The sequence below is a fragment of the Mustela lutreola genome, chromosome 3 (genome assembly GCF_030435805.1).
Source record: "Mustela lutreola isolate mMusLut2 chromosome 3, mMusLut2.pri, whole genome shotgun sequence".
In the NCBI taxonomy this organism is placed as follows: domain Eukaryota; kingdom Metazoa; phylum Chordata; class Mammalia; order Carnivora; family Mustelidae; genus Mustela; species Mustela lutreola.
The window spans coordinates 125449113-125475855 of NC_081292.1; the positions used below are offsets into that span (position 1 = coordinate 125449113).

At 36.3% G+C, this 26743-nt stretch overlaps 1 long non-coding RNA gene across 1 annotated transcript in view; it reads left to right on the forward strand.

The window, feature by feature from the left end:
* The window catches only part of LOC131826985 (uncharacterized), a 40931-nt gene extending 14684 nt beyond the window's left edge, over positions 1-26247 (forward strand). The window contains exons 2-3 of the long non-coding RNA XR_009351835.1: positions 21077-21212; positions 25944-26247. This is a non-coding gene — a long non-coding RNA (uncharacterized LOC131826985). The remainder of the gene's footprint in view (positions 1-21076; positions 21213-25943) is intronic.
* The last annotated feature ends 496 nt before the right edge of the window (positions 26248-26743 follow it).

Below are 26743 nucleotides of genomic sequence, written 5' to 3' on the forward strand. Positions count from 1 at the left end.
TACAACATAACAGATTTCTGTCTCCCCCCACCCCCCATCTCTTTCACCCCCCGCCCCGGTCCCTGGAGTTCAACAGAGAATCTCTTAAAATAAACAAAAACTGTGAGAAACTAAGAAAAGTCAGGGACTGGCCCACTTTTTTTGGTGGCAGAGTATGGAAAGTATGAAGCGCTGATCTGACTGTACGGGCTGGAAAGCACAGGGGTCTGAGCCATTTACACTACAGGCAGTAGTTTAAAAAGGAAAACACACACACACACACACACACACACAAATCAACTTGAAAAAATGGGTGTAACCCTGGGCTTTGATACAGCTGGCCTTTCAGCCCCCACTTGAGATTTGAACATCCCCAAGGGAAGCTGTGGTTTGGAATAAGATCGTGCATTTAATTTCACTCAGAGAACTTATTGGACTTGGCACCAAAAGAAAGAATTTGCAGTATATTTTTTGTCATGATTAGTGGCCCCCTCACCACAACATTTGATTATTTTGGAAAGGGAAAAGTTAAATCCTTGTAAAGTTGTGATTTACAATTTGCGAGCATCCAGGTAGGGAGCAGGACTTCTGCCAGCTTGATCATGGGATCCACATTTTATTCTAGCTCATTGATGTGAGAAAACAAAACAGTTCTGTGGGGGGAACTAGACTTGGAAATATATCCCTTGATTATCCTGGGAGATTTTCTCTCTACACTACATCTTCTCTCAGTCACGTTGATTTTGGTCTCGGCTGGAACTTGTAGCGAGAAACTGGCATGTGGCTGGTTTACTTTTCATTTCTAATCTGTAGTATCTGGTATTTTTATCGTTTGATTTCTTGGCCCTCATGGTTATGCAAATCTTGAGGCAAAGGAGTTAAAAGGAGCTTCTAATTTTATACCTGAAAATAACTTTCCCTGGACATCTTTTTTTCTCAAGCTTTATGATTAAGAGTGGAGATCTTGTGGATATTTTAATACAGACTAAAATATGTCCAGATAGCCAAAGGGAAAGGGAATGACCAACTGGGTAGGCTGATGAATATTTTCCTGGTAGATGCACAATTTTCCCCACAACTGTGATGCTTTCTCCTCTGACATTAAGAAAGCAGTTTGCAGAAGTAACATTCCTTTGAACACTCAGCTTTCTGAATTGGTGTCCTGCCGCAAGGACTGAAGTAGGGTAAGTTTGAACATCGATGCTGACTAACAGCCAAGCAAATGAGATTCTGTTCTATCGTCCAAAAGTCAGTCGGGTCTTGAAGTAAATCTCAAAGCAGAATTAATACCAATTACATGCCACCTCTTTTACTACTTTTGAAATTTGTGGTCTATTTCTAGTTGGATTTGTGCTTGCTGGGAAACAGTCTGTAATGTTCAGGCAGAGAGTTCTCACCATGATTACTAAGGGAAAGCTATTTGCTGAATAATGTCAATGTAGCAATGTTAGTGGTATTGTTGGCAGAGGGAAAACACTTTTTTTCTCTCGTTCTGGACTTGGACAGGAGATAAAGATAAATACAAGAATTTCTTTGGTATTTGGGAAGTATTCCATTTGGTATACTTGTCCCAAGATGGGCATGGTGGTTAAGGGAATAGGCAGTAAGGGCAAGGAGCTCAGGGTCCAGTCCTAGCTGGCTGGGTGACCTTGGGCGAATTGTCTATCTTCTCTAAGTCTGTTTTTCCATCTGCACAATGGTGCAAGTAAAAATGGTTTCATCTGGTTGTTGCGGGGATGGGAAGGTTAATAGAAATATATCATTAATGTTGTATAATGATTGGCACATATTAAGAATTCAGTAAGTGTTAGTTATTATGGCTGTTTGGTATTGACCTCAGGATCAGGATAGTTTCTGGTTGCATATCCTGGTGAACTTAGATTCCATTTCTCTGTGGGAATGAGATACAAAATCTGCTTCCTCTTTCTACTCTCACTGACTTAATGACAGAGAGTCAATAAGAGTGTTCTTATATGACCCCACCTTTGCAAAGCTACTATGAAATTTGAATCAAAAGCCAATTCATTCTGTATTAATGAGGACCTTTTCAATTGACTGTGACAGAAAACCAACTTGAATTTTTTTTTTTTTTTTTTTTTTTTGTATTCTCTTATGTTTCTAGGAATTCTGATTTCTGGGTGCCTGTTATCTCCTTTTCCTTGCCCGCCCCCCACCATCCTTCTTACTCTCTCCCTTCCTTCTCCAGCTTTTACTTTCTTCTGTGACGATTTTATTCTAGGCAAGCTGTCTACACATGACGGCAAATATGCCCTCCAGCATAGGTGATCTGAATTCAGCTAGAATTCTTAGAGGATACATGGGGAAATAATGTGGCACAGAGATAATTCTCATAGTGAAGACTAGATTTTCTCCCAAATATCTCTGGTGGATATATACTTACTAGTTATCCCTTGTGGTCCATTTTTCCCTACATATACTCTTTTTCACATGTGCACAATTTTGTAATGCCCTTCCCTAAAATAACCCAACCCACTTCTCTACTATGAACACATTCTCTTCTTTCAAAAGAGATACAAACCCATATCTCACTTTGTTACCGCATCCCAATGCAAGTTTAGGATCATTGATGGAGATGTATTGGCTGATGTCGATGTGGCAATTTCATAAGCTACTCACAAAGCTCTACATGGTATTTTCCATTACCATCTCCATCGACAATGGAGGAGGAATGAGGGGATAAATTCATCAAGATTACCATTTAGAAAAGGTGAGAAGGAGAAACAGCTTATAGTGGCCATGAGTTTGGGATATATAACATATTCTGTGGGACTAGAGTAATAGGATCTCTTCCTTCTGGTGGTGGAAAGCATTCCAGTCACCACTCTGGTTGCTCTGAGATATGCTTCTTGTCCATTGTTTTTCATAACCACATTTGAAGGGCAAAAGTTCTGCTGTGACAAAGTGACTTTAAGCAACTCATGTCATCTTGACATGGTCTGCGTGCCCTGGGGAATAATGTGGGGATTGCCCATTGCCTACCTTTATTTGTTGGTCTTTGAGTTTCTTTGATAAACATCTTTAAAACCTTAGGAGGCTGCCTATCTATCTGTTCATTTCACTGTAAGAGTTCTACATATTACCAATTCGAAGATGCATATTCTTTTGCACCTTTTAACATTACTGGAATGTTCCTAAAGCTAGTGAATGCATGAAGTCCAGGGCTGTGCAATCAAATGCTCTACCACTGAGCTATACCCCCAAGTCTAGGGCTGTGAAGGGCTGTATTCTAGACCCTGTTCTGGGCGTTTTGTTTTGTTTTCCTTTTAGTAAGAGCCTTGATGTGTTACCCAACACCTCTTGTACTGCCAATGGTGCTAACAAGTACCTTAAAGAAGGCAAACAAAACAAAACAAAAAACCCAAAAAACTACAATATTTACTGTTTCAAGTGGCTAGAAATGTGGAGGGACAAAATGGACGAATCAAACACATTAATGTACCTATTTATTACCTTTATGATGTGTAAAATTTGACTGTTTACTATTATAAAAACAAAATATATATGATGTTCACTAAGGTCATTTATGTTAGTATTGACATCATCTAGGGCATCTACCCACTTTCTTCCAAAATACCTCTTCACACCTTTGCAGAGTCATGGTCAAGGCTGGATTTGATCAGATGATTATGATCCAGTCTGGCATTTAAAAGTTTTTCTATGTGCTAGCAAATTCACCAACATGGTCTCTATTCATAATTTCTATGGAAGTATTAAATTGTCATTTGCATTTTAAAAATTAGCATCCACAAAGTCCACATCATCTTTTGCAGACTAAGTCTATTCTCAGACAACTGTTGGATTTAGTTTATTTGCAAGGAGCGGAGCTTAGACTCATTTAGGACATGGTTGACTTAGCAGTTTCCTCTCCATCCAGCCCCCTTGATTCTGTGTCCATTTATTGTGTCCACTTCCTTTTCAATCTGCACTTGAGTAACTCATATCTTCCTGTTTCTTAACGCACACCTCTGTCAATACCTTCTTTAAGGAACAGATCTGGTATCAATTAGTTTTATTTTGGTATGACTTAAAGTCAGCCCTAGTTGTGCTTTTTTTTAATGCTGACACTGTTAGTGTATTTCTCAGTGAGCATGTTGGAGAGGAGATTTTACCCTTTTCCCCTGAAGTACAACTAGTGAATATAGTGCTCACACTGATTAAGAACAAAATTGAGCTTAGAGAATATGTTAGATGAAGGCCTAGAACCATACTTACTAAACTTAATCATAAAAATTATCTGGAGCTTTAAAAAAAAAAAAGTTTCCTGGGCCCTGTTCCAGACTTATCGGGTCAGACTCTCTGAAATAAGGTCTTGAGAATTGTTCTTTAATGAACTCCCCAGGCAGTTCCTATGATCAGGCAAGTTGGTCTAAAATAAACCAATAATGGGAGCGGGTATAAACATAAGAGAACACAGTAGATCCCACAAGGTACTACATGACACATGCAAGGGCACAACTTTGATCCACCTTCTTCAAATACCTTTATAAACAGTATAATCTTAATGAAATGTTATGGTTCCTCTTACTGTTTATCTTTCTTATATCGTAAACTTTAACATATCCCAAAGCTAAAAAGTTATATGTAGTTTGAAAACGGGGAGAATAAATGACTAAATCCCACAGGATCTGAACGTGTGGATTGTATGGAAGTGATATAAAAGGCAGCATGCTCAAACAGAAACAATCACTTGCTTTCATCTTATTTATCTCCTGAAGAGTAGCATTTCTTTGCTTTCATTTCTTCATATAATTTAATCTTCCTTTAAAAAAATTATTTATGTATTTTCTAACTTCATTGAGGAATAACTGACAATCATAACTGTATATATTTAAAGGGTACAGCCCGATTATATTTATCAGTATAACATATATGTTTTATATAATATATGCAGACACACATATACAGTGGAATGATTACCAAGATCAAGATAAAGATAATTAACATATCTTCTTCTCACACAGTTAACTCTGTATGTGTGTAGTGAGAGAGCACTTAGGATCCATTCTCAGCAGCTTTTAAGTATACAACACCATATATTATTAACTACGATCGCCATGCTGTACATTAGGTCCTCAGAAGTTATTCTTCTTATAAATGAAAGTTTGTACCCTTTGACCTACATCTTCCCATTTTCCCTCACCATAGCCCTAACAAAGATCATTCTGAGAGCATTATGGTAGGTGAAATAAGCCAGACGGAGAAAGGTAAATGCTGTATGGTATCATTTACATGTGAAACAAACAAGCAACTGAACACGAAATAATTTTATAGAAACAGAGAATTGAATGGTGAGTACTTTAGTCTTTCTAATCTGAGGCAATTTTGCAAGTATTTTATTACTTTAGAAAAGTGTTATATTATATGTAAAAATTACAAATAAGATATACATGATCTTTTATAATTTTTTCTATTTAGTATTTCTATATTAGGGAATCCAATTAGAAGTATTATAACATCGACTTCTGAATTAAATCAATATCTACATATTGATATTGAAATGGTTAAAATATAGTTCTTTATATAATTTAAATAGTGCTATGCTGCAAATATCTTGGCAGAGAGATAAAACTATGAAGATCAACGGTTTTGACAAAAGATATATTCTAAAGTGTGACATATTCTAATATCTCTTATTTAACTACACCTTACTGCAACAGATATTTAAAACACTCAGCCTCATTCAGAATTTCTAATGTTAATTATTTAGTTCGTGTTGTCTAGATAGGCTGTAAACTGGCTTAGGTGCATACATTTTACATTCCATTTAGTCTCTACTTTGTAAATCTGTGGCCAGTTAACTAGCGGCATTTCTGTTAGTCTAAAAACAGAGACCAAACTGCCCCAGATCAGAGATCATCTGTCCTCTTGCTTTCCAGATCTCCTCCAGCAAGGATTTGAGAACCCAGCAAAGAGAAAGAGTTAAGCCTGTTCTCCTAGTTGGCAGAAACTTTGTAGTTTAAAATTACATACTGACTCTGGTGTAGAGACACAAGAAATTATAGAGCAGACACTGTCCAGGACAACGTATAATTTACAATGTACTAAAGAATGTATACCGCATGGCAAAGTAAGTGAAGTGCTTCTTCAAATATAAGTGTTTTGCATAGAAAGGCAGTAATTATCCACTCCTAGGGAAATGTTTGCATTCATTCTAAATCAATATTTACTATTCATTTCTTGTGTTCAACAAAACAGGGATTTAACTTTTTTTTTTAATTTTAATGAAGCACTAAGACTATAATAATTCTACAATGTAATTGTCTTGATATGAAATATTGCTAAATGGTGTTGCTATTTCAAGAAAGAGCAGTGTGAAATGGAAGGGTATCCCTGTTTGTGAAATGTTACTTTGGGAACATTCAATTCAAACTCAGCCAAGCAGGGCGACTCACCAGTTTTCAAAGATAACTTCAGCTGTCTCTTTGGTAAGACCCTTAACTAGGATCATTCAGATGAGTCTTTGCCTTTATATCTTTTCTCTTTCTCTCACAGGCTTTCTGATAACGATTCTGTTTCAACTCAGCTATTGCTTTTTGGGGTGTGCATGTGTGTGTGTGTGAAATTCTTCTATACAATTATTCTTTTCTGCAAGAGGAAAAGATTTCTTTCCCTTTTACCTTCCCAATTCTCCCTGATTATTTTGTTCAAAGGGACCTCAAGGAAAATGCCAGAGGAAAAAAATAAGAAAATAGGACCCCTGAATACTGTATTCTGAGGCAGGACTGAGGGTCTCTGGCATATTTTTATTTATAGAGCTTATGATCTGATCATTCTATGACTCTTCTTTGGAAAATGACTACAATTTTTTATTTTAAAGGCTAAAAAAGAACTGGACAATATAACAATATGTTATATTACAACACAAATACTCTTTTTTTCTCAGCAACAGAATAATGGCTTTGCCCCTGAGTTGCAGGTCAAAGCAGTGCCCTTCAGTGAACACCATTGCATTACCAAATGCTTCATAAATGCCCATGTTTTCTGCAAGCTTATATTTCTGTCTTCCACGTCTGTGTGTAGTTTAGGACCTAAGGTTTTTCTCTTGTTCTTGTCTTGCTGTTTTTGTTTTTTTGTTTTAGGGGTGGGTGGAGTGAAGGGGACATCTTTTTTGAAAGTCCCATCATTCCTAAGAGATTTTTCAGATTCTATATTGATTGTTTATGTGATTTAAAATTTAATCAGTGTTGTATCTTCAGATTCACAGCTTCTGCAGCATCCTTATATTATTTAAAATGAGATTTAGAGCAGAAGGGGAATCAAAAGTAAATTATATACCTTCACAATCTCATTACATAGTTTGTGTAGCTTTTCTGACTTTAAACTGTTCGTGTATGAGCAGTGGGGAGTGGGTCTGGACTGAGGTTCCCTCTTTGTGCTTTCCTGCCTATTTATAATTCATGCAAGCTCTTTGAGTGAATTACTACTTGGTATGTACTCTGGGGACAAATAATATCATTTATGTATTGTGATTGCTACTCTATCCTATCTGGCTTTTTATTGACAAGAAACAAGGGTGTTGCTTGTAGTTTTAAAACTAAATGGGGTGCAGAAATTGTCCTTCTTGTTCTGAGAAAGGCACCTTCTTTCTGCAGGAAATGCTATTGTAAACTGTACTGTTATAAATGGTGTGTTAGTTTTCAAGATATTCCTGTCTTGGTGTATGAAGTAACAAAGTGTTCCTTTAGCTTTCAGTAGAGAGAGCCAATGGAAAAGCAGGCAGTTAAGGACACGTTCCTAAAGTCTGGAAAATCAATGGGACACTAAAAAGGGAACTGAAGTGGACCGGAAGGAACCTCTTGAGGGTCATTTTAAAAACCAGAAACTGATTATGAACAGAGCTTTTACCCAAGAACTGGAGGGGGCCAGAAAACCCATTCTACTGCACTCAGTTAAATGTCTAATAGTTGAGATGTTTTCTGCACAGCCCATAAAGGATAATGAGGAAAGCTTTGATAGCTTTAAAGAAAGTCACTCTGTGGCCTCTTAGAAAAACATGATCTGAGTGCAAGTGGCAAATGCTTACAGACCCCAAAATGAAAAGGGGCAATGCCAGCTAGGTAAGGCAGTTACCTTGCTAATTGCATAAGAAAGAGATCCTGATGTGAGTTTGCACCTGAGGGAAAAATAAAAGCAAGGGATGTCAGAGTATAAAATCTAAGATCTCATTTACTTAAGCTGAATCCTTTTGGAGACCTTGAAATTATCTATGAGTTTACCTCTACATCATAATTATTTAATGTAGGTCAAATTAAGGACTAACCTGAATTCTTAGTTTTATTGTATCATATTTTTTTGAATTACAAATTGTCCTTATATTAGTAGGGGATCAAAAATATTATATTACTGCTTTCCTAATTGCAATCATTTCTGAGATTATTCTTGTATATCACCACCCCCCAACTCAAGCAAAGACTTCATGAATAATTTAAAAAAGAAAAAAAAGAGAAGAACATTCATGTTGAAGTATTTATATTAAGTTTGGTAATGAAGAAAACAAGTTTCGTTAACTGTTCTTTTTATGGTGCCTTTGCTACTCTTAGCAAAAGTCTATTAAAAAGAGCAACCCTAAAATCCTCTCCCAAGGCACTGAGGACACTTACACTGACCTTGTATTCATTCTTTTAGAATATGAGACAGTTACATTGAATAAGAGAGTAGTTGAATACTTCTATTCATAGAAGTAATCTGTCACATGGTTAATAGACTAGACCACCGAGAATGAAGTAATGCTTTCTGCAGATCTTTAGGCAAGATTATTGATCAATCAGTCTGTAACTGGATAAATATTGATCACACACCTGCTTGGCATGACACGCAAAACAAGAGTTTGGAGAGTCACCTGAAGAAGGATACCTACAAACAGACTAGAGACTCGAAGGTCTATTCATTTTTGTCATACTTCAACTAAAATTTACTGCACTGTAGAGATATGTCCAGTGATGTAAACTTTCATAGGAATCAAATGATGATGCTTTCTGAATCAATGATCAGAAAAAGAAAGGGGCAACAGAATGTCCTACAAGGCATGTGCTCAACAACTCAGAGAAAGACTACTGCTGATATTTACATGTATGTACTGGATACCTCTCCTTATCTTAGTACTGAGGTCCTAGAAGACTGACCGACACATGGCAGAATCCGCCCTTTGCCACACCTGGTCATCACTCAACTGCTATGTCAGCAGTTCTCAAACTTTTTGGTCCCAGAACCCTTTTTCACACGAAAAATGACTGAGGACATTTAATAGTTGGGTATTAGATCTATGAATATTGACCTGACCAAAAACTAAAACTGAAGTTAAAAAATATTTACCAATTTATTTTTGAAAACAATAATAAACCTATTACTTTACCATAAATAGGTTTTTCATGAAAGAGCTACATTTTCCAAAGCAAAATATTTAGTGAGAAGAATGACACTGTTTTACATTTCAGCAAATCTCTTTAATATCTAGGTTCACCTATAAGCTTCTTCATTCAATGAGTCGTCATATCAAATATTATGTAGCCTTTGGTAAACCCCATTGCAAGCACATGAGAGAATGAGAGTAAAATAGGCAAAAATGTCTTAACAATATTAAGCAAATACTTTGGTTCTTCAAACCCCTTGAGAGGGCCTCAGGACCTTTCAAGAAGCCTCATTTATCACAAAGTTGGACTATAATGTGCTGAATTCATGTCTATCTACCTTCCACCAAATGATGAGTTCAGTGGAACACTTGAAACCTACTAGGTGCTCAATATAATTGCTTTTCCAATTATTCTTTTCTTCCTCAAAGAAAGTCTTTCAGATTTGTGCCTCAGAGTTCAGATTGTGAGGATCTTTTTTTTTTTAAGATTTTATTTATTTATTTATTTTAGAGCTCATGAGAGAGAGCTAGCCTGTGTTTACATGAGTGGGGGAGGGTCAGAGGGAGAGAGAGAGAGAGAGAGAGAGAGAGAGAGAATCTCAAGCAGACTTTGTGCTGAGCAGAGAGTCCATGTGGGGTCAGTCTCATAACCCTGAGACCATTACCGGAGCCAATGCTTAATGACTAAGCCACCCAGATGCCCCCCTGACAATCTTTATGTATTCCTGCATGAGCAGAAAGAAAAGAGAAGAAAGAATGGAAAGAATTCTGGATCTTTTTTTAATGTCACTTCTGTTTAACTTTGAAGAAGGTTAAAAAAGAAATGGGGAAGAAAATAAGAATAACGGGGGTGGGAAATAGCCTCCTGGGATCCATATGAGGAACAAAATCACATACCTGGGATTCTCAATTTCTGTTTTGTCATCTGATAAATGATGCCATGTAACAAAGCTTATAAACATAAGTGCCATAATTATCAGATAGATGTAACTACCTGTCAACAATCAAACCAATCTATCCAAAGTATTTAAAGCCTAGAAAAAAAGCAGCACAAGTATTTTCATAGCTTGATATTGAGTTTTTGATAATGTGAAAACTAAAATTCATTTTTTTTATCCTGTGTTTACTGATCTGCTGTGTGCTACAGATAAAGCAATGTGGAGAGGTATATGATTTCCGTTTTCAAATGTCTTTTTTTTAAAGATTTTATTTATTTGAGAGAGAGAGAGAGAGATCACAAGTAGGCAGAAAGGCAAGCAGAGAGAGAGAGAGAGAGAGAGGAGGAAGCAGGCTCCCTGTGGAGCAGAGAGCCCAATGTGGGACTCGATCCCCGGACCCCGGTAACATGACCTGAGCGGAAGGCAGAAGCTTTAACCCGCTAAGCCACCCAGGCGCCCCCCGTTTTCAAATGTCTTATAGTGTAATGAAATCTACTCATACACAATGGCAATTAATGCTACAGAGTTATGAATGTTAGGATGTGGAGAGTCAAGATGTTTTAAAAACTCATAAATAGAGACATAACCCAGTCTTGTAGGAAGAGTAAGGCTTCCTAGGGAAAATGAAGTGACCTAAGGGATGAGTGGAACTGGCCTGGTTGGCATTCTGGTGCAACTGGGAACATATTCTAAATAGGAGATTTAAAAGAGACCACAGTTAATTTGCTGGTTCATTTACATAAATAATTTTGAGATTATTATGGAGTCTTTGAAAGGTTTTGATCAAGATATACAAATAAGCTTGAATTTTCTCAAGATCATTCTGATAGCAATTTGGACAAAAACAGTGACAGCAGTGTTGTGTTGATTCTGGAGAGAAGGGAGAGGGACGCCTATATAGATAGGACATCAGCAGAAATGATAACGGTGAGAAAATTCTAGAGATATTGAGAAAGTTCCCCAACCAGGATTTTATAATTCTTGCAGAGATGGGGATGGAATGAAGAGGAACATTTAGTTTGAGTCTCAGGTTCTTGGTGTAAGCAACTGAATATTTTCATTCAAACAGGGAGCCCAGTAGGAGGACTATACAAGTGCAGATGTCAGGGAAACATAAAGAATTCACTCTTTTTGAGACATCCAGGTGGAGATATTGAATATTACATGGCATCTATGAGATCCACCAGACTATTGACATCCAGTAGATTAAAGTTTACAGGATTATGGAATCCACTAGACTAATGATCATGAAATGGAAAAACTCATACTTTGTTTCTTATTGTTATCCTATGGCCTATCATATTTGCTGCATAGTCGAAGTTCACTCAATATTTATAGAATAAACAGAAGTACAAGTGGAATGAATAAAGAAGTATGAGAATCAGAGGAGAGATTTGGAATGGCTGAATGGATTTTGAAGTCATTAGCATGTGGGTGACAGTTGAAGTCTAGGAAGTAGTTGAAATACTCCAGATAGAGAGTTTAAGATGAAATGATAAGGGACATTAACAAATATCTGGAAGACTTGCAACATATGAAGAATAGACAGAGGGAAATGAATCTCCAGAAGCTATAAAAGAGAGCAGCCAAAGAATGGAAATTAGAGCAAGCTACATTCTTTTTATAAGTAGTAGAAGACTGACTATCTATCTTAAGGAAAATTTAAATTTATCAAAATATATCCAGAGAGAGAACAGAAATGAAGAAAACATGGGGAACCACATTTGGAAAATGGGCATTAACAAAGTGAGATCTGGAAACCTGGATAGCATAAACTAGAATAAACTTAAATTAGTGGTGGTGTCGGAGGAGATCTTCTGTCATGGCCATTAAATGAATAAGACTTTTAATCATCCCTACACCCTGACTTGACCAAGCTTTAAAATCCCAGAAGAAAGTGTCTGATTGGCTGAGCCTTGCTGATAGCCCTTCTCCCTAAGCTGGGAAAAAAAAAAAAAAAAAAAAAAAAAGTTGTACGCCTCCAGCTTCCATAATGGGAAGCAACAATGCCCTCTCTTTCAGACTCCACACAGATGGAATATTCTCCAAAAGGCAAATAGAGATGCCAATAAGAATGGGGGGTGGGGTTGGGTACTAGGTAGAATGAAAAATGACAGGGAATATTATAAGACAGGGTAAGAAAACACTGGTAATCTTATAAGTAGAGATAAATTTGGATAAAAGAGAAAAGCAAAGGCATCTTCATTGACAGCAGCAGCAAGCAGGTCATTGTGACTTTGGCAAGAGCAGTGTGAGCAGTGCAGTGGTGCTAGAAACCAGACTGGAATAGACGCAGGTGTGAGAGCTGAGTGACAGAGTGAAAATAGCTAGCATAGATGACCATTTGAGAACTTAGATTAATACAGGGGGAAATTTGCTTTTATCATTTGGAAACATTGAGAATGACAGAGGAAACAGTTTTGCCCTTAAGCAGAGATTTTCAAATTCTGATGACCAGGGAAAGAGTTCTAAATCTTGCATGACCCTAGATGGGTAAATTTCCACATCTGGGCAATTGCCCATGCATTGGAATCTCGCTCTTTTTGCAGGGCGCCAGGGAGTTGCACAACTCTGTAAGTGGCTTTTCTTCTGCCTCTGAAAGTCTCAGCCACATGATTATCACTTTAATGTTTCAATGTATGTTGCTGTTACGCTTAATATTGTTGTCTTTGTATTTTTCTCTAACCAGAATTTCAAGCATATTGGGGAAGGAGCTCTTTTATTACTCAAAGTACCTGCCACAATATTACCATGAAATAGTGCCCATGCTTAGGGAGTATTGACTGATTAGTTGATTGATTTTTAAGAACTTTGACTAAAATGACATCTAACTATAAATCTTCATAAGAAAAAAATATTTTAAATTGTTTTCCACCTTGAAGTTCCATTGGATATCTCTCCTACCTTCTTTTTACCATCTTCCCTATGAATAGCTGTTATGAAAATACAGGAAAAACAAAAAAAAACAAAACAAAACATTGTTGCATTTTAAGATAGAATAAACCTTTAGATTAGACACTTCCAAAACAAACTGAAACAAATGAAGAGTGAGTTTTACTGCTTTATATCTAAAAATGGCACTGCCTAATTTAAACTATTTTTAAAAACTGTATACTCATGCTGCTTGCATACCAAACTGAAAATTGGTGAGTTATAAACCTTTGAAAAACAGGGTTTATAATGGAAACAGTAATTGACCCTTAAGTACAACATCAAAAATACAATACTATATAATACAAAGCCCAGGGCTTGGGATCTCATCTGTGCTCTAACCTCAGACTGGCACACTAACCCAACACCACAAAGCCAACTAATACTTATATTCCAAGATGTTTTCTTTTTACAGGGCAGGGAAGTGGATATGTGATCCAATGGCCACATGCATCTAAGCTTCACAGAACCAGTACTCCAAATATCTTTAATGAACTCACAACTCCAGAGATACAACACACCATGAAAACATTAGACTTGCTTGGAGAAATCATTTAATTAAAAATAAACAAACAAACAAAATTCACAAAACTACTACTACCCTTGAACTTGTGTTGCATCATGGACTTTGGGTATGTAATGTTACACCACAGGATAAAGGGAGGTTAGAGTGACCAACTGTCAGGAAAGTTCATGAAAATACCGAAAATACTCTTGAAATATTTAGCTGTCTTCAGCTTTGCTCTAGTTCACGGTTGATCCAGTTTCCCATTTTCTAAGCCACAACTATCCTTTTTTGTCATGAGAAAATGCAATCTAAATGAAAGAGGAAAATAAAAGTATTCAATTTGACTAAGATATGAAGGGTAAATGCAGATTCTGAGTTATATAGGCTAAGAGGTGGATATCTGTGTATATACACACACACACACACGCTCACATGTGCCCTAACAATATTAACTTATACTGCTTGCTTCTTGTGGTTTTTTTCTTTTGTTTATGGAAGGGAGGGAAAGGGTTAAGGGAGTTTGTTGCTAAAGAAGGAAAGTTCAGAGATTCCTTTCATTTTAAAGTTGAAATGTGAGAGCATTGCCAGCTTATTCCTTTAAGAAGCTTCCAAAGAATTTGTCAGCTAAGAATAGTCAAGATTTTGCCTTTTAAAAATGTCATCTATTCACACAAGTTTTCAATGACTTATGTTTATCAAGGGACAATTAGCAGGACTCTCTGGTGTTTTCTTGCTGGTTCTTGCATTTCTCTTGCTACCTTAACAACTAGTGAACTTGGTAAAATGAAAATGAGTGAAAAATTATTGACTCTGTGTATACTATATCTTCATCTACACTCTGTGACCAAGACACTAAGTGAGCTTTGGAGAAAGAACCAAAGGAAGAAGAACCAAAGGAAGAACATTAGAATTGAGACAGAGGGGTATTTTTCTTACAATCTTCTTTTTAGAAGATTGTAGAAGTGACAGTGTCGGTTCTGGCACTCAGCAATTGTTCTAATTGCAGTTAAAATGTTCTCTTTATATAGTGATATGAAAAACTCTTGTGCATAAAAATAAATAAAATCACTCTGAGGTCACAATAGGGTACTTCTATGGTATTTCAGATACTGAGATCTATCTCAGATAACTTCACGGTGTATACTAGCAATTATGCTTACTCAATGTCATACCAAAGAACACAGACCTCTTCCACACACATATTTGAATACAGATACACACTTCGTTCCTTATTTTCTTTCTTTTTTGTTCCTTCTTTCTTTCCTCATATTATTTCAAATACTGAGTTTGTTCCGCCCTAGTTTATACTCCCTGTGAATTCTGTAATTATATTCATGGCTCATTATATATGTATATAATATATTATATTATATATATACATACATATATATATGTATGTATATGTGTATATATATACATATATAATGAGCCATGAATATAATTCATGAATATAATATATTTTTATATATATATACATATATAATGAGCCATGAATATAATATATTATATATATATAATATACATATATAATGTATATATAATAATGTGGTAGGTTAAAAGTTTTGAACTATTAACTGATGCTTTCCCTTTTCCTTATACCCCTTGGCCCTTTCCAGAAAAGTTAGGGAAGAGATAGCACATCAAAATGCAAAGGAAAAATTAGTAAAGTTTTAGCCTTGGAGTTTCAAAAGACAACTCCTTGTGAGAAGCATAGACAACTCAGGGCATGAGGAAAATATTTGAGAAACTACCTAATAAATAAAGAGCCAAGATGTTCTCTTGGTAATTAGATAAAACTGTGTTGGGCTGGGGACATGAAGAGAGTTGGAAAATAAACATTAAGAGATTAGGATAGAAGGGTACCCAAGGGGAGGGGTGAAGACTCATGTGCCGGTCACTTTGGCCGACTCTACGTGGGTGGGGAGAAGGATGTGTAAGGGAGGGAATGTGGGACAAAAACCCAAGAAGCTTACACAGATCAAAGGCTTCAGAGAAGAGCCCTGAGGATCAGGGTCATGTCAAGTAGAAAAACCTTTGAGATATCCTGTGTCTCACCTTTATCCCATAGGTTCATACAGGTTTCTTGAGTCTTGCCTGCTAAGCCCATTTAAAATTGGTGACTTTCTCTTTCTAACTTTCCAGCCTTTTCTCAGACCCCTGAGAGAAATCCTGCTGGTCCCGTGGCCCACTGGGGTCATGGGAATCTCTGAGAGGCATTTTGCTATAGCTTTAACATATGAGAATTATTCTATTGTCATGAGATGCAAAAAAACTCTCCCGAGCTGACCTGGATCCACCTGCTTTGCCTCATCTCTCAGCCTGTGGTCTGAGGACATCTCAGATTCCACTGGAGGGGGAAGTGGTCTCCTCACACTCAATTCCCAGCCCACTCTAGGATTTCTCTTCTCACTGGAAACTGACCATGTAGAGAAGGAAACAGGGAGCTGGAGATCATTGTTAGGGACTCATTCATATCTTTGCTTTCAAAGTATACTCTCTTTGATTCTAGGGAATTTTGTCTTTCAACCTGAAGTATGATAGCTTGGTTCTAACTCATTAATTAATGCATTTTCTATTATTTAGGGTTTATTTACCTGCTTCCTCCTGAAGAACAATGTAAGAAAATAGTGTTTGGTTTCATGATTTTTTTTCTTTAAGTGTTGGATACCTTTCCAGAAGTAAAACCCTAGAAAGTTTTAATTGATTAAGTTAGACAAACCCTAGGGCCCCATGAAAATATATCAAAAATATGAGTTAACATTTCAAGATATCCCCCCCCAACTCTCTGTGCAGTTTCATTTAATGCTGTCTCTCCTGCTGAAATATAAGCTTGATGAAGGCACAGATATCTTTTTGCTTATTGATCTATCCCTAGCACCTTGTACATTATCTGAAATATACTCAATAAATATTGTTAAATAAATGGAGAAATAAAGCAATAAATGAAATGCCTAAAATATTGTTACTATTTTGTGGCATGCCCTGCCATTTCCTCAAGAAGAAATGTAGGTGATTTATTTTACCCATTACTAACTCTGAAAACTACTGGTTGCAACCAAGACCTTTCTTTCCTCCCTGGTTTTGCGCACTTAATACATTCTTAATACAAAAGTAAGTGAGATCCAGACAGTCTGATTAACAGAGACAAATATTTCCATTCTGGTCAGTTATTCCATAGAGACAGACTGGTAGCTTGCGAGAGAGACTGCACATGTGTGTGAGTGTGCATGTGTGTGCGTATAAGTGTGACTGCTGATTTGTGTCCAATCTATATGATTAGAATCAAAGTGATATAGATAGCAGCAAAAGAGGAAAGGTGCATTTCCCATAAACAGCATAAATGATGGTTGCTTACTCTCCTTTATTGTGGATATAATTTGGATATTTTTCTCAAAGTAAATGTCAATTTAGTCAACCAGGCATAACTTTATCAAATAATGTAAAATGCAACTTTGATAAAACATTAAACATTTATGGAACACAATTAGATAAAACTGTAGCTAGTCAACATGTATTAATTACTAAGCCATGTTAGTAATTTCCTTTTTGATAGTTTCTTTTTGATAGTTCCTTGAAACAGTTCAAAGCTCATGTCTAGAAAAAAATCAGGTGGAATGTTGAGCACTCAGCAAAAACATTTAATTTATAGCAGAAGTCAGTCAACATGATTTGATATTTCTAAAATAATTGCCTAATAGCTTTACTTCAGTTTAAGTAGACACAAAATAATAGCTTTCCTAGATGTTTCCATTGATGTTTATATGTTAAGGATAATTCCAGAGGCTGCTTCTCAGTGTTGGGAAAATAGCACTTTGTTTTAAATTCCTGCATATCTTTCTCACATTGGTCATTCAAAAGGGAAAAGTATACTAATTATTCACTCATATTTGGAATTCTTTAAATCGTAGAAGCAATCAGTTTATTAAAAGAAATGAAAACAGATGAATGCCACATCAGTCTTGGGCAATAGATCAAATTTTAAAAGTTTGAGTCTGTTGTGGCAGTGACATTTCTAAAGCAGTCACCATGAAGTAAAACTCAAAATGCAGGTTTTAGCAAAGACCACAAAATACATATTTATATTGTAGTTTCCTAACTGTTCCCTATTGTTACGGGCATTTGTCCTGCCTTTCAAATCTCTAAAGAGAAAAGCCAAGAAGAAAGCCGTGGCTTTTGAGGTGTAGGTGGATTTTTTTTTTTTTTTTTTAAATAAGGCATGTTCCTCTCCTTCCTGTATTTCTTTATTTTGTTTTCGTGCCTGTAAGAGTATTATCATTTCAGGAACACAACTGCAACCCTTACCATGAGCTGAAAGTTAAGTATCACTTTGTAGGCTGGTCCTGTAATAAAAAATAAAATTCTCAATAAATTGGGTGTGCTCATATTCTTTCTCTTCCACAGGAAAGCTTCCTTAATCTTTGGAGTGGAGCCTTGTCAAATGTTATCAAGATTGGGCAAATCACATGCTGCTAATGTGTTGAAGTCTCTACTAATTTGCTCATTTCCACCTTTTTCTTTTTAAAATTTTCCCTTCTGTCGTCTTCACCTCCCTCTCCTCACATTGCTACCCAAGTTCTGTAAGTACAACAACCAGAACTTTAGTCTTCAGTACCCATGGCTCTAGGAATCTGTGATTATTCTAGTGAACATGTAAGTGGAATTTAAATAAGTCAGTCGACCCTCTGAACATGTGTCACTGACGTTTTCTTGCTAATAAGAGATGGGGAGAAGATTGAAACCAGAAGCTATAAGATACATTTGACCTTTTCCCAAAGATATAAAATTCAGATATTCATATTGATAATTATGACAGGATCACTAAGATCCATGCAGTATGTCTTCTATGTGGTGAAGTAGAGAACATTTGTTTTGGCTAGAACATAACCAAATCCCATTAAATAAAGTTGACTATATTCTTAGCCATGATATATGGTGCTAAGAAATGCCTGCATTTATGATAGAATTATTTTAATTTAACTTTAAAAAATTTGATTAAGAATGTGATCAGAAAGACCTATATTTGATTTATGTCAGGAAATATTCATTTTCTTTTTGGGCTGAACTGAATGCATATATGTCTTTGATTCATATGCACTGTCTACATTTACTGGGAAGAAAATCTAGTTCACTTAGGCTCATTTAATGTTGAGGAGAACAAAATGATATCAAATTCAGGTTTGAATTCAGCCTGGACACTGTTCATTAATTCACCTAAGTATTTAAGGACCTATTCTGTACCTAACACTCTTCTGGGATTTGAAGGCCCGAAGGAAAGGAGAGAGCCTCTGTGCGTGTGTGTGTGTGTGTGTGTGTGTGTGTGTGGTGTGTATTGTATGTGCACATGCATGCATATATGCAAGTAAAAGAGACTCCCTGCCTTTAGAGCCCGTGTTTAGAAGCCTCACAGCATCATTCAAAGGCTTACAGGGATTTATATGAAAATATGAAACAGTGTTGGCATAAGGACTTTAAAGAGGACTACTGAGAATATTGCCTAGTGAGGGTCAGGGATTACCCCTCAGAGGAAGTCAGAACTGAACTGAGATTTGAAACGAACAGTAGGAGTTCTTGTCTGAAAGAGGATAAGAGACAGGAAGAAGGAGCAACAACCGAGGCCTGGAGATAAGGAAATGTAAGTCGTGAGAAGCAGGCAGGGGCCAGGCTATGGATCTTAAGCTTCACACTAAGTGCAATGGGCAGTCATTGACATTTTTAATCAGAAGAGGAAAGGACCAGGGAATAAATATAGCATTTTGCATTTGCATTTTGGAAAGAATATTCTGGCTGTGGTATGGGAAACCACACTGACTGTAGGAGATTGCTACAGGAGTCTAAGAAAGAGGGGATGAGAGTTTGTGTTGGAATGACAGAGCGAAAAAGAAGAGAGAAGAAATGAGTTAATGCATATTTATTTATGACGGGATAATAAACTAATATTATTAATTATAAATAACAACATTTATATTTATTACTTATAAACAATATATCTATTATTAATATAAATATTAATATATATTATTCAAGGGAGTTTTATTTGGATACAAAGGAGTTTGGGAGAGGACTTTTTTTTTAAGACAGGGACAGAGTGCATGTGAGTAATCAGGGGAGATGAGCAGAGGGAAAGAGAAAATCTCAAGGAGGCTCTTCATGGGGCTCAACCTCAGAACCCTAGGGTCATGACCTGAGCCAAAATCAAGAGTCAGATGCTTACCTGACTGAACCACCCAGGCGCCCCTGGGAGAGGACATCTTATAAGAAGCTGCTGAGTCACTGATTGTACAATTGGTATTCTGTGATGCTCTTCAATGGAGAAAGAGATTGGTGCTGAGAAAGAGGGCCAGGATTGAAAAGAAACCATATGCTTGGTTTTGCCTATGGCCTTTGAAATATCCAGGTGAAAATACCCAGAGAGCAGTGGGAGACATGATCTGGAGCTCAGAGGAGAGAGCTAGACTGCAGATAAACATGTGTGCAGCTGTTGTGCGCAGTTGGCATGGAAGCCTATAGAGATTGGATAGGTTGTCTAAGGGGAGGATGGAGGGCAGAGAAGAGGGGCCACAACCTGCCCAGGAAACTGGGATATTGAAATTATAAGGAAGAGGTAAAGGCTAAAAAATCAAACCAATGATCAGGAAGGTTGGAAGAAAAGAAAAAAAAAGGAAAAAAAAAGCATGATATGAAAACAGAGGTAAGAGACTGCTCCAAATGGGGGAAAATAAAAATACAAGGTAATAAATACCTCTGTAGTATCTTGAGGCAAAAGTGAATTCATATTTCTTTACTGGCTCTGTCAATAATACTAATAGATGCTAAAAAATTTCTAATGACACCATTATAACTTGAGAGAGACAAACAGAAATAGGTATGCAGTGTGTGGAAGAATGCATTCAATATTTTTGGTGAACAAATGAATGCATATTGAACATGAAAGCTCTAATTTAGGGGGAAAAAAAAAGACTTCCATCTTGTCCTGTTCTGAGTCATGTGGTATTAAAACATCTAGGAGCTTCTTTTTCGTAATATAGAAGAGCTGATGCCATGACAGGAAGATTTCTAAGATCTTTTCATCTAAAGTTCTGTGAATCTTTTTACCTAACTCTGCTGAAAACATTGAGGTACATCTCCCGGGGGGGTGGGGGCGGGGAAGTGGCCTTCTCTAAGTCCTATTGCCATCCAAGTTGATTTTACACTGTGTCAATAATATTTGAAGAAGGGAAACATCTTCCAGAAATTGTACCCTATCTCCCATCCTCTAGCAGCGTACCTGCTTGCCATTGCTGTGATATCCAGCCAGGTGCACCTGGTTATATCTAGTGTCAGCTGAATCCTGTATCTTGTTTTCTGTCCTAGGACTTCTTTACAACCTCAGAGTTTTTGGCTGGGCTTGTGAACATCTAGAATGGTAGGCAAGTCATATCCTTGCAGGACCTTTGCCTAATAGGGAGTGGGAACCATAAAGAAATACCCTCCTCTACACTGGTCTCAGGTAAGCAATCCCATGGTGAACTCATTCTACATGATTTCTCTCAGGGTTTCCCAAAACACTGAGCCCCAATATCCACCATGGTATCAGTTCAATGCTTCTTTTCTCCCCCCACTTCTGTTTTGCTTTCTCCAGTCCCCACCCTTAGTTGTTCTTTGAGAGAAATTTACCAAAATAAAGGATCTTCCCTCAAACCCTTCTCAGGAGGCTGCTTTTTGGAAGTACCCAAATTAAGGAAAATTCTTTTGGATCAATATAGGTACTTCACCTGATTAAGAGATTTCTGAAATTTTATGAGTAATTCCAATTATTCTAAACAATATTTGTCTCATTGGTTTACATTTCAATTTCAGGAATGTTATTTCATTATTTTGCTACAAAACTTTAGTTGGCATAGTCTTTTAACTCTTTAGCATCTCACCTGGGATATCTTCCAGCTTTTATTTATTTTTTTTTTTTAAAGATTTTTTTTATTTATTTATTTGACAGACAGAGATCACAAGTAGGCAGAGAGGCAGGCAGAGAGAGAGAGGAGGAAGCAGGCTCCCTGCTGAGCAGAGAGCCTGATGCGGGACTCGATCCCAGGACCTTGAGATCATGACCTGAGCCGAAGGCAGCGGCTTAACCCACTGAGCCACCCAGGCGCCCCTCTTCCAGCTTTTATACCAAACAAAGAATCATCTGTAAGTAAATATTCAAATGCAATAGCCATATAGTTATTTAAGGAACTCTTTATTAAGAAATAGTTTCTTTGCTGGTCAAAGCACAATTACTTGCTAGCATGCATATTTTCATAAAATTTATCTTGGATTATTGTTTTGTTATGTCAAGTTTATATAGATCTTAATCCTTATCTCTACTGCCCTTCATTAGGAGTTGAAAATTGTGTTCCCATTTTTATAGTAATGGTAATGCTTTTTCCTGATCCACAAATTTGTTTAAGTAAAACGTATACACACATAGATATTTCTCTTTTTATTGGGGAAAAAAAAGAAAAGATTTTTCTTCTGCTGTTTTTACAACTCATTAATCACAATACAATATATGCTATTAATTATGCTTAAATGCAGTTTGCTTATATAATTTGTGAACATCCAATAACTCAAGACTTTCAAAGTATTTGTCTTCCATGTAGACATTTTGATTACGGAAACATTCCTAAAGCTAGAAGAAGGAATAATAACATAGGATTAAAACTATGAATCACCTTTTGATTAAACACTCTGCAGTCTTTGTTGCTAAATGTTCACTCAGAGGATAACTCTAAGTCTCACTTGAACTTGTAGATTTTAATTCCGTATTGATCACCATAACCTAGTAAAAGCAATACATATTCACTCACATTAAAGTTTGACTTTAAACAGGATATTGATGCTTTATTATAGCAACAGTGGTCTCTAAGTGTGCAGCTACAGTAGCTAAGACTGAGGGGACAAAATAGGCAACATAAAGTGGACAGTGGTACTTGGTGACAATCTTTGTTCAATGTTAAATTTGCTATATCTCTTGATCCGTGTGTTCACTCAGCTACATGTCTATGGTAGTAACTTAGACTTCAGCTCATAAAGTTTTTATAGTGGCAATAATAGAAATAATAGATGTGTAAATATAAAGATGTATATATTTTAAAGTCTTTCACATGCATTATCTCATTTGATTTGAAAAGTTATCTTTTAGTACAGGTGAAGGAGGTATTAATATTTCCATTCAGGTTCAGAGAAATGATGTCATGTATGACCGAATTAAAGCAACTGTTAAATGCAAGGTCAGGAACTAGGTGTTCTGGTTCCTGGCCCAGTGATCTTCTTGGTGGATACCTATGTCCTGCTTTGTACTCTAACTAGGCCATTGTCTTCTCAATTTGTGTCTTGTCCTTTTTCCCACTCTTACATTCTTCCCTCCTCTACCTTCTTGAATAAATGGTAAGATGTATACTGGGAGCTACTTTGGACCAGCTATGTTCTTTGCCTTCTTATTCAACCTGAACTTTGCATATAATCATTCTGTGATGGTTCATTTTATTTGTCTACTTGGCAAGACTACGGTACCTAGTCATTTAATTAAAACCAAATCTAGATATTGCTAGACTGTGGTTAACTTCCATGAGCAGTTGACTTTGAGTAAAGCACATTACCCTTGATAATGTGGATGGGCCTCATGATAAGTTGGTCTTAAAAGCAGAAACTGAGATTTCCTGAGGAAGAAAAAGAAATTCTGTCTCAGTATTGCTGCATCAATCCCTGTCTGGGTTTCTGGCCTTCTGGCCTACCCTGTGGCTTTCAAACTTCCCAGCCCTTACAATCATGTGAGCCAATTTCTTAAAATAAATTTCTTGATATAGGGTAAAATATATTTCTGTATATTCTACCTAGAAATATCTGTATACCCTATATTAGAAATATATTTATATTTTTATATAAAAAGAAATATAAATATTTTATATAGATATAGGTACACAAATGGAAATATGGGAATGATTCTCTGGAGAATCCTAGCTAATACATTTGTCTCATATTTGTTCTAGAATATTAATATCATAAAATTGTGCTCTATCGATTTTTTTCTGTTCCTTAAAGGACTTCTATATATTTGGTCTCATCTCTGTTTTCCCTCCTCCTCGCCAAAATTTAATTTTTCACTCATGCTCCTAGATTCCATAATTCTCTTCATTATAGGACTTATTTCATCAATCTCTTCTCTCTTGCAATACTAGTCTTTCCATTTCTCAGTTAGTGAACTTAATCCTAACGTATAGGACAAATATTTGTCATTAGCTAGCTCATTTCAATTTTCTTATTGGTAAAATAAAGGGCGCTTTAAATCATTACTCCAAATATCTTACTGTTAGCCAGATGAACACGCACACATATATATAAACACTAAGTTCTAAAGAATATATCCTATTTTATTTTTTATTTCAATCCTGTATTCCAACCTATTTATATTTTTGCAACAGAAGGCTAAAAAGCAAGATATCAACTATGAACTCAATCACAAATACTAGCTTTCATCATGAGGTATTGAATACTTTGATCCTTATGGCTTTGCATACAAGTTAATTCTTAGGTAGCTAGGAATTTTTGGTTGCCTACTGAGATCCAGGTGGATGTTCTACATGCAACATAAATTAAACCTTTGCAAAATTTAAGTACCAGTTTTTCTCATCAAACTTTCTTTCTCTTTTCTTGTATTACCTATATGGCTATTGGCAATATCATTCCATTTTCTCAATGACTCTTGAATGTACATTTTCCTTTATGTGTCCAGTTTAACCCCAATCCTGACAATTACTTTTCATTACTAAATGCACTATATTCTCTTCAGCCTTATGCTTTTTTTTTTTTTCAAATCCAATCCTTTCATTTAATAAGTATCTGTTGAATCTGTAAGCTGTGTCATACATGGTTGTACGTACTCAGGATACTTCAGGGTATAAAGCAAAATAGTGGACCTTACTACATTCCAGAAGGCTGAGACAGATAATTACCTATTAATATAATTAATAAGTAAATTATGTTAGAAGATGATTTTTCCCTCCAGAGAAAGAAAGAAAGAAAGAAAGAAAGAAAGAAAGAAAAGAAATAGAACACAGCAAACCCCTCTGAGAATTGCGTAGCTAAATATGTATTTAATAAACATTCATTATATTAGTGGTTTACTGAATGAATAGTCCTTTAAATTTCAGTTTGTCTGGTGTTCAATGTCCTGGAAGACAGGAGTTATACATAATTAGGAGTTAGTTCATCTGTTTGTTTGCTTTGGTTGTGTTAAAGATTTGTTGTGTTTTGTTGTCTGTTTTCTTCTGTCTTTGGGTGAGGTGAGGGCTCAGAAGATGCTGACAGTTTAACATAACAAGTGAGTCATTAAAAAAAAAAAAAAAGATAATGTGTTTCTCTAATTCTCCCTCCCTCCTTTTCTTCCCCTTTCCTTCCTTTCATTTAATTTAGCAAGAAACTAGTTCCTATTATGATGCAGGAACTATGCTTGATACTGGAGTTGCTCTTTTATATAAAGAGCCATTGAACTTGAGGGTATCTCATACAGACAGAGGTCAGGGAAGGCACCCTGGTGGGTGAGAGCCAGGGTTCTAGAGCTATGCTTTAGCTGGGTTACTATCTCTAAGCCTCTGTCTACTCTTGTGAGGAATAGAGGAAAGAAAAGCACCAAAGAGGAGGCTGCGTTAGGATTCAGTGAGTTATTACTTGTAAGCTGCATAGAAGAGTACTTGGAATACTATAATTACTTTGTAAGTTTTCACTTGCTTTATTTTTTATTATAAGGACAATATGCTGTAGTAAACTGAAAGAGAGAAGCATGCCTGGAGATTATGGAAGCCTACACTCAGTAGAACGAAACGTGGAGGGATGATTTTTTTGTGTTCTATAAACTCAGAAGTGAAACGAGGTTCCTGGAGATGGCGTGGGGATCAGGTTAGTCAGGAGGCTCTAAGAGACAGGGAGTTTGGGAATAATCCTCTGTAAGGAATGAAAACAAGAACTGTTGAAGGGCAAGAGCTATGCTTGAAATTTCTAGACAAAACACGTTGCAGAATATTGGTAGCACTTTATGGACAATATATTTGGCAAGGAAGCAGACTGTCTGTAAAGTCGTAAATAAAATAGTGGAGTTTTTACTTCAGTGGTTGATCTAGAACATGATCATTAATGGATTATCACAAAATGTCATTGTTAGCACTTTAATTTTTTTTTAATATTTTATTTATTTATTTGACAGAGAGAGATCACAAATAGGCGGAGAGGCAGGAAGACAGAGAGGCAGAAGCAGGCTCCCCACTGAGCAGAGAGCCCGATGCCATGCGCGGCTCCATCCCAGGACCCTGACAGATCATGACCTGAGCTGAAGGCAGAGGCTTTAACCCACTCAGCCACCCAGGTGCCCCAGCACTTTAAATTGTTATCATTAACATTAAAGTGCTAGTTCTTTGAGATTTGAAAAATTTGAATTTCATAATTTAATAATTATAGCAATTTTGTGAATTTTAGTAGATTTTTATGTTTATTCTACAAACATATGTTTTCTTACCTGTAAATTGGTTTGGATACTATTAAACCAAGTATATTCTCAATTTAATCTTGTTTCTAGTTAAATTTTCAAGCTGTAGAATTTCATGTGTAATGATTGCTGCTTGGCAGGTTTTCTTTCAGGGGTTATAGTTGAATTCATGCACACTTTTGTATAATGTGCAGTTGTTAACACTAATTTCAATAAATTTCATTTTGTTAACAAATTTCATTTGTTAACATAGGACTGTAAATAATTTTTTTCCCTAAAAAATAAAGGGAATAGTGATTTGCTTCTTGACATAGAGTAGTCTTAACACACACACACACATGCACATGCACACACACACACACACACACACACACACACAAAAGTCCATGAAAGCATATATTTGTCTTCAAAGAGCAAAAAAAAGATTTAGAAAAGAGGGCAAACTTGCTAGGATTTTAAATCAATATTTGTATGACACCTTTTTATCTACTGCCTGGAAGAAATAAAAACACATTAAACTT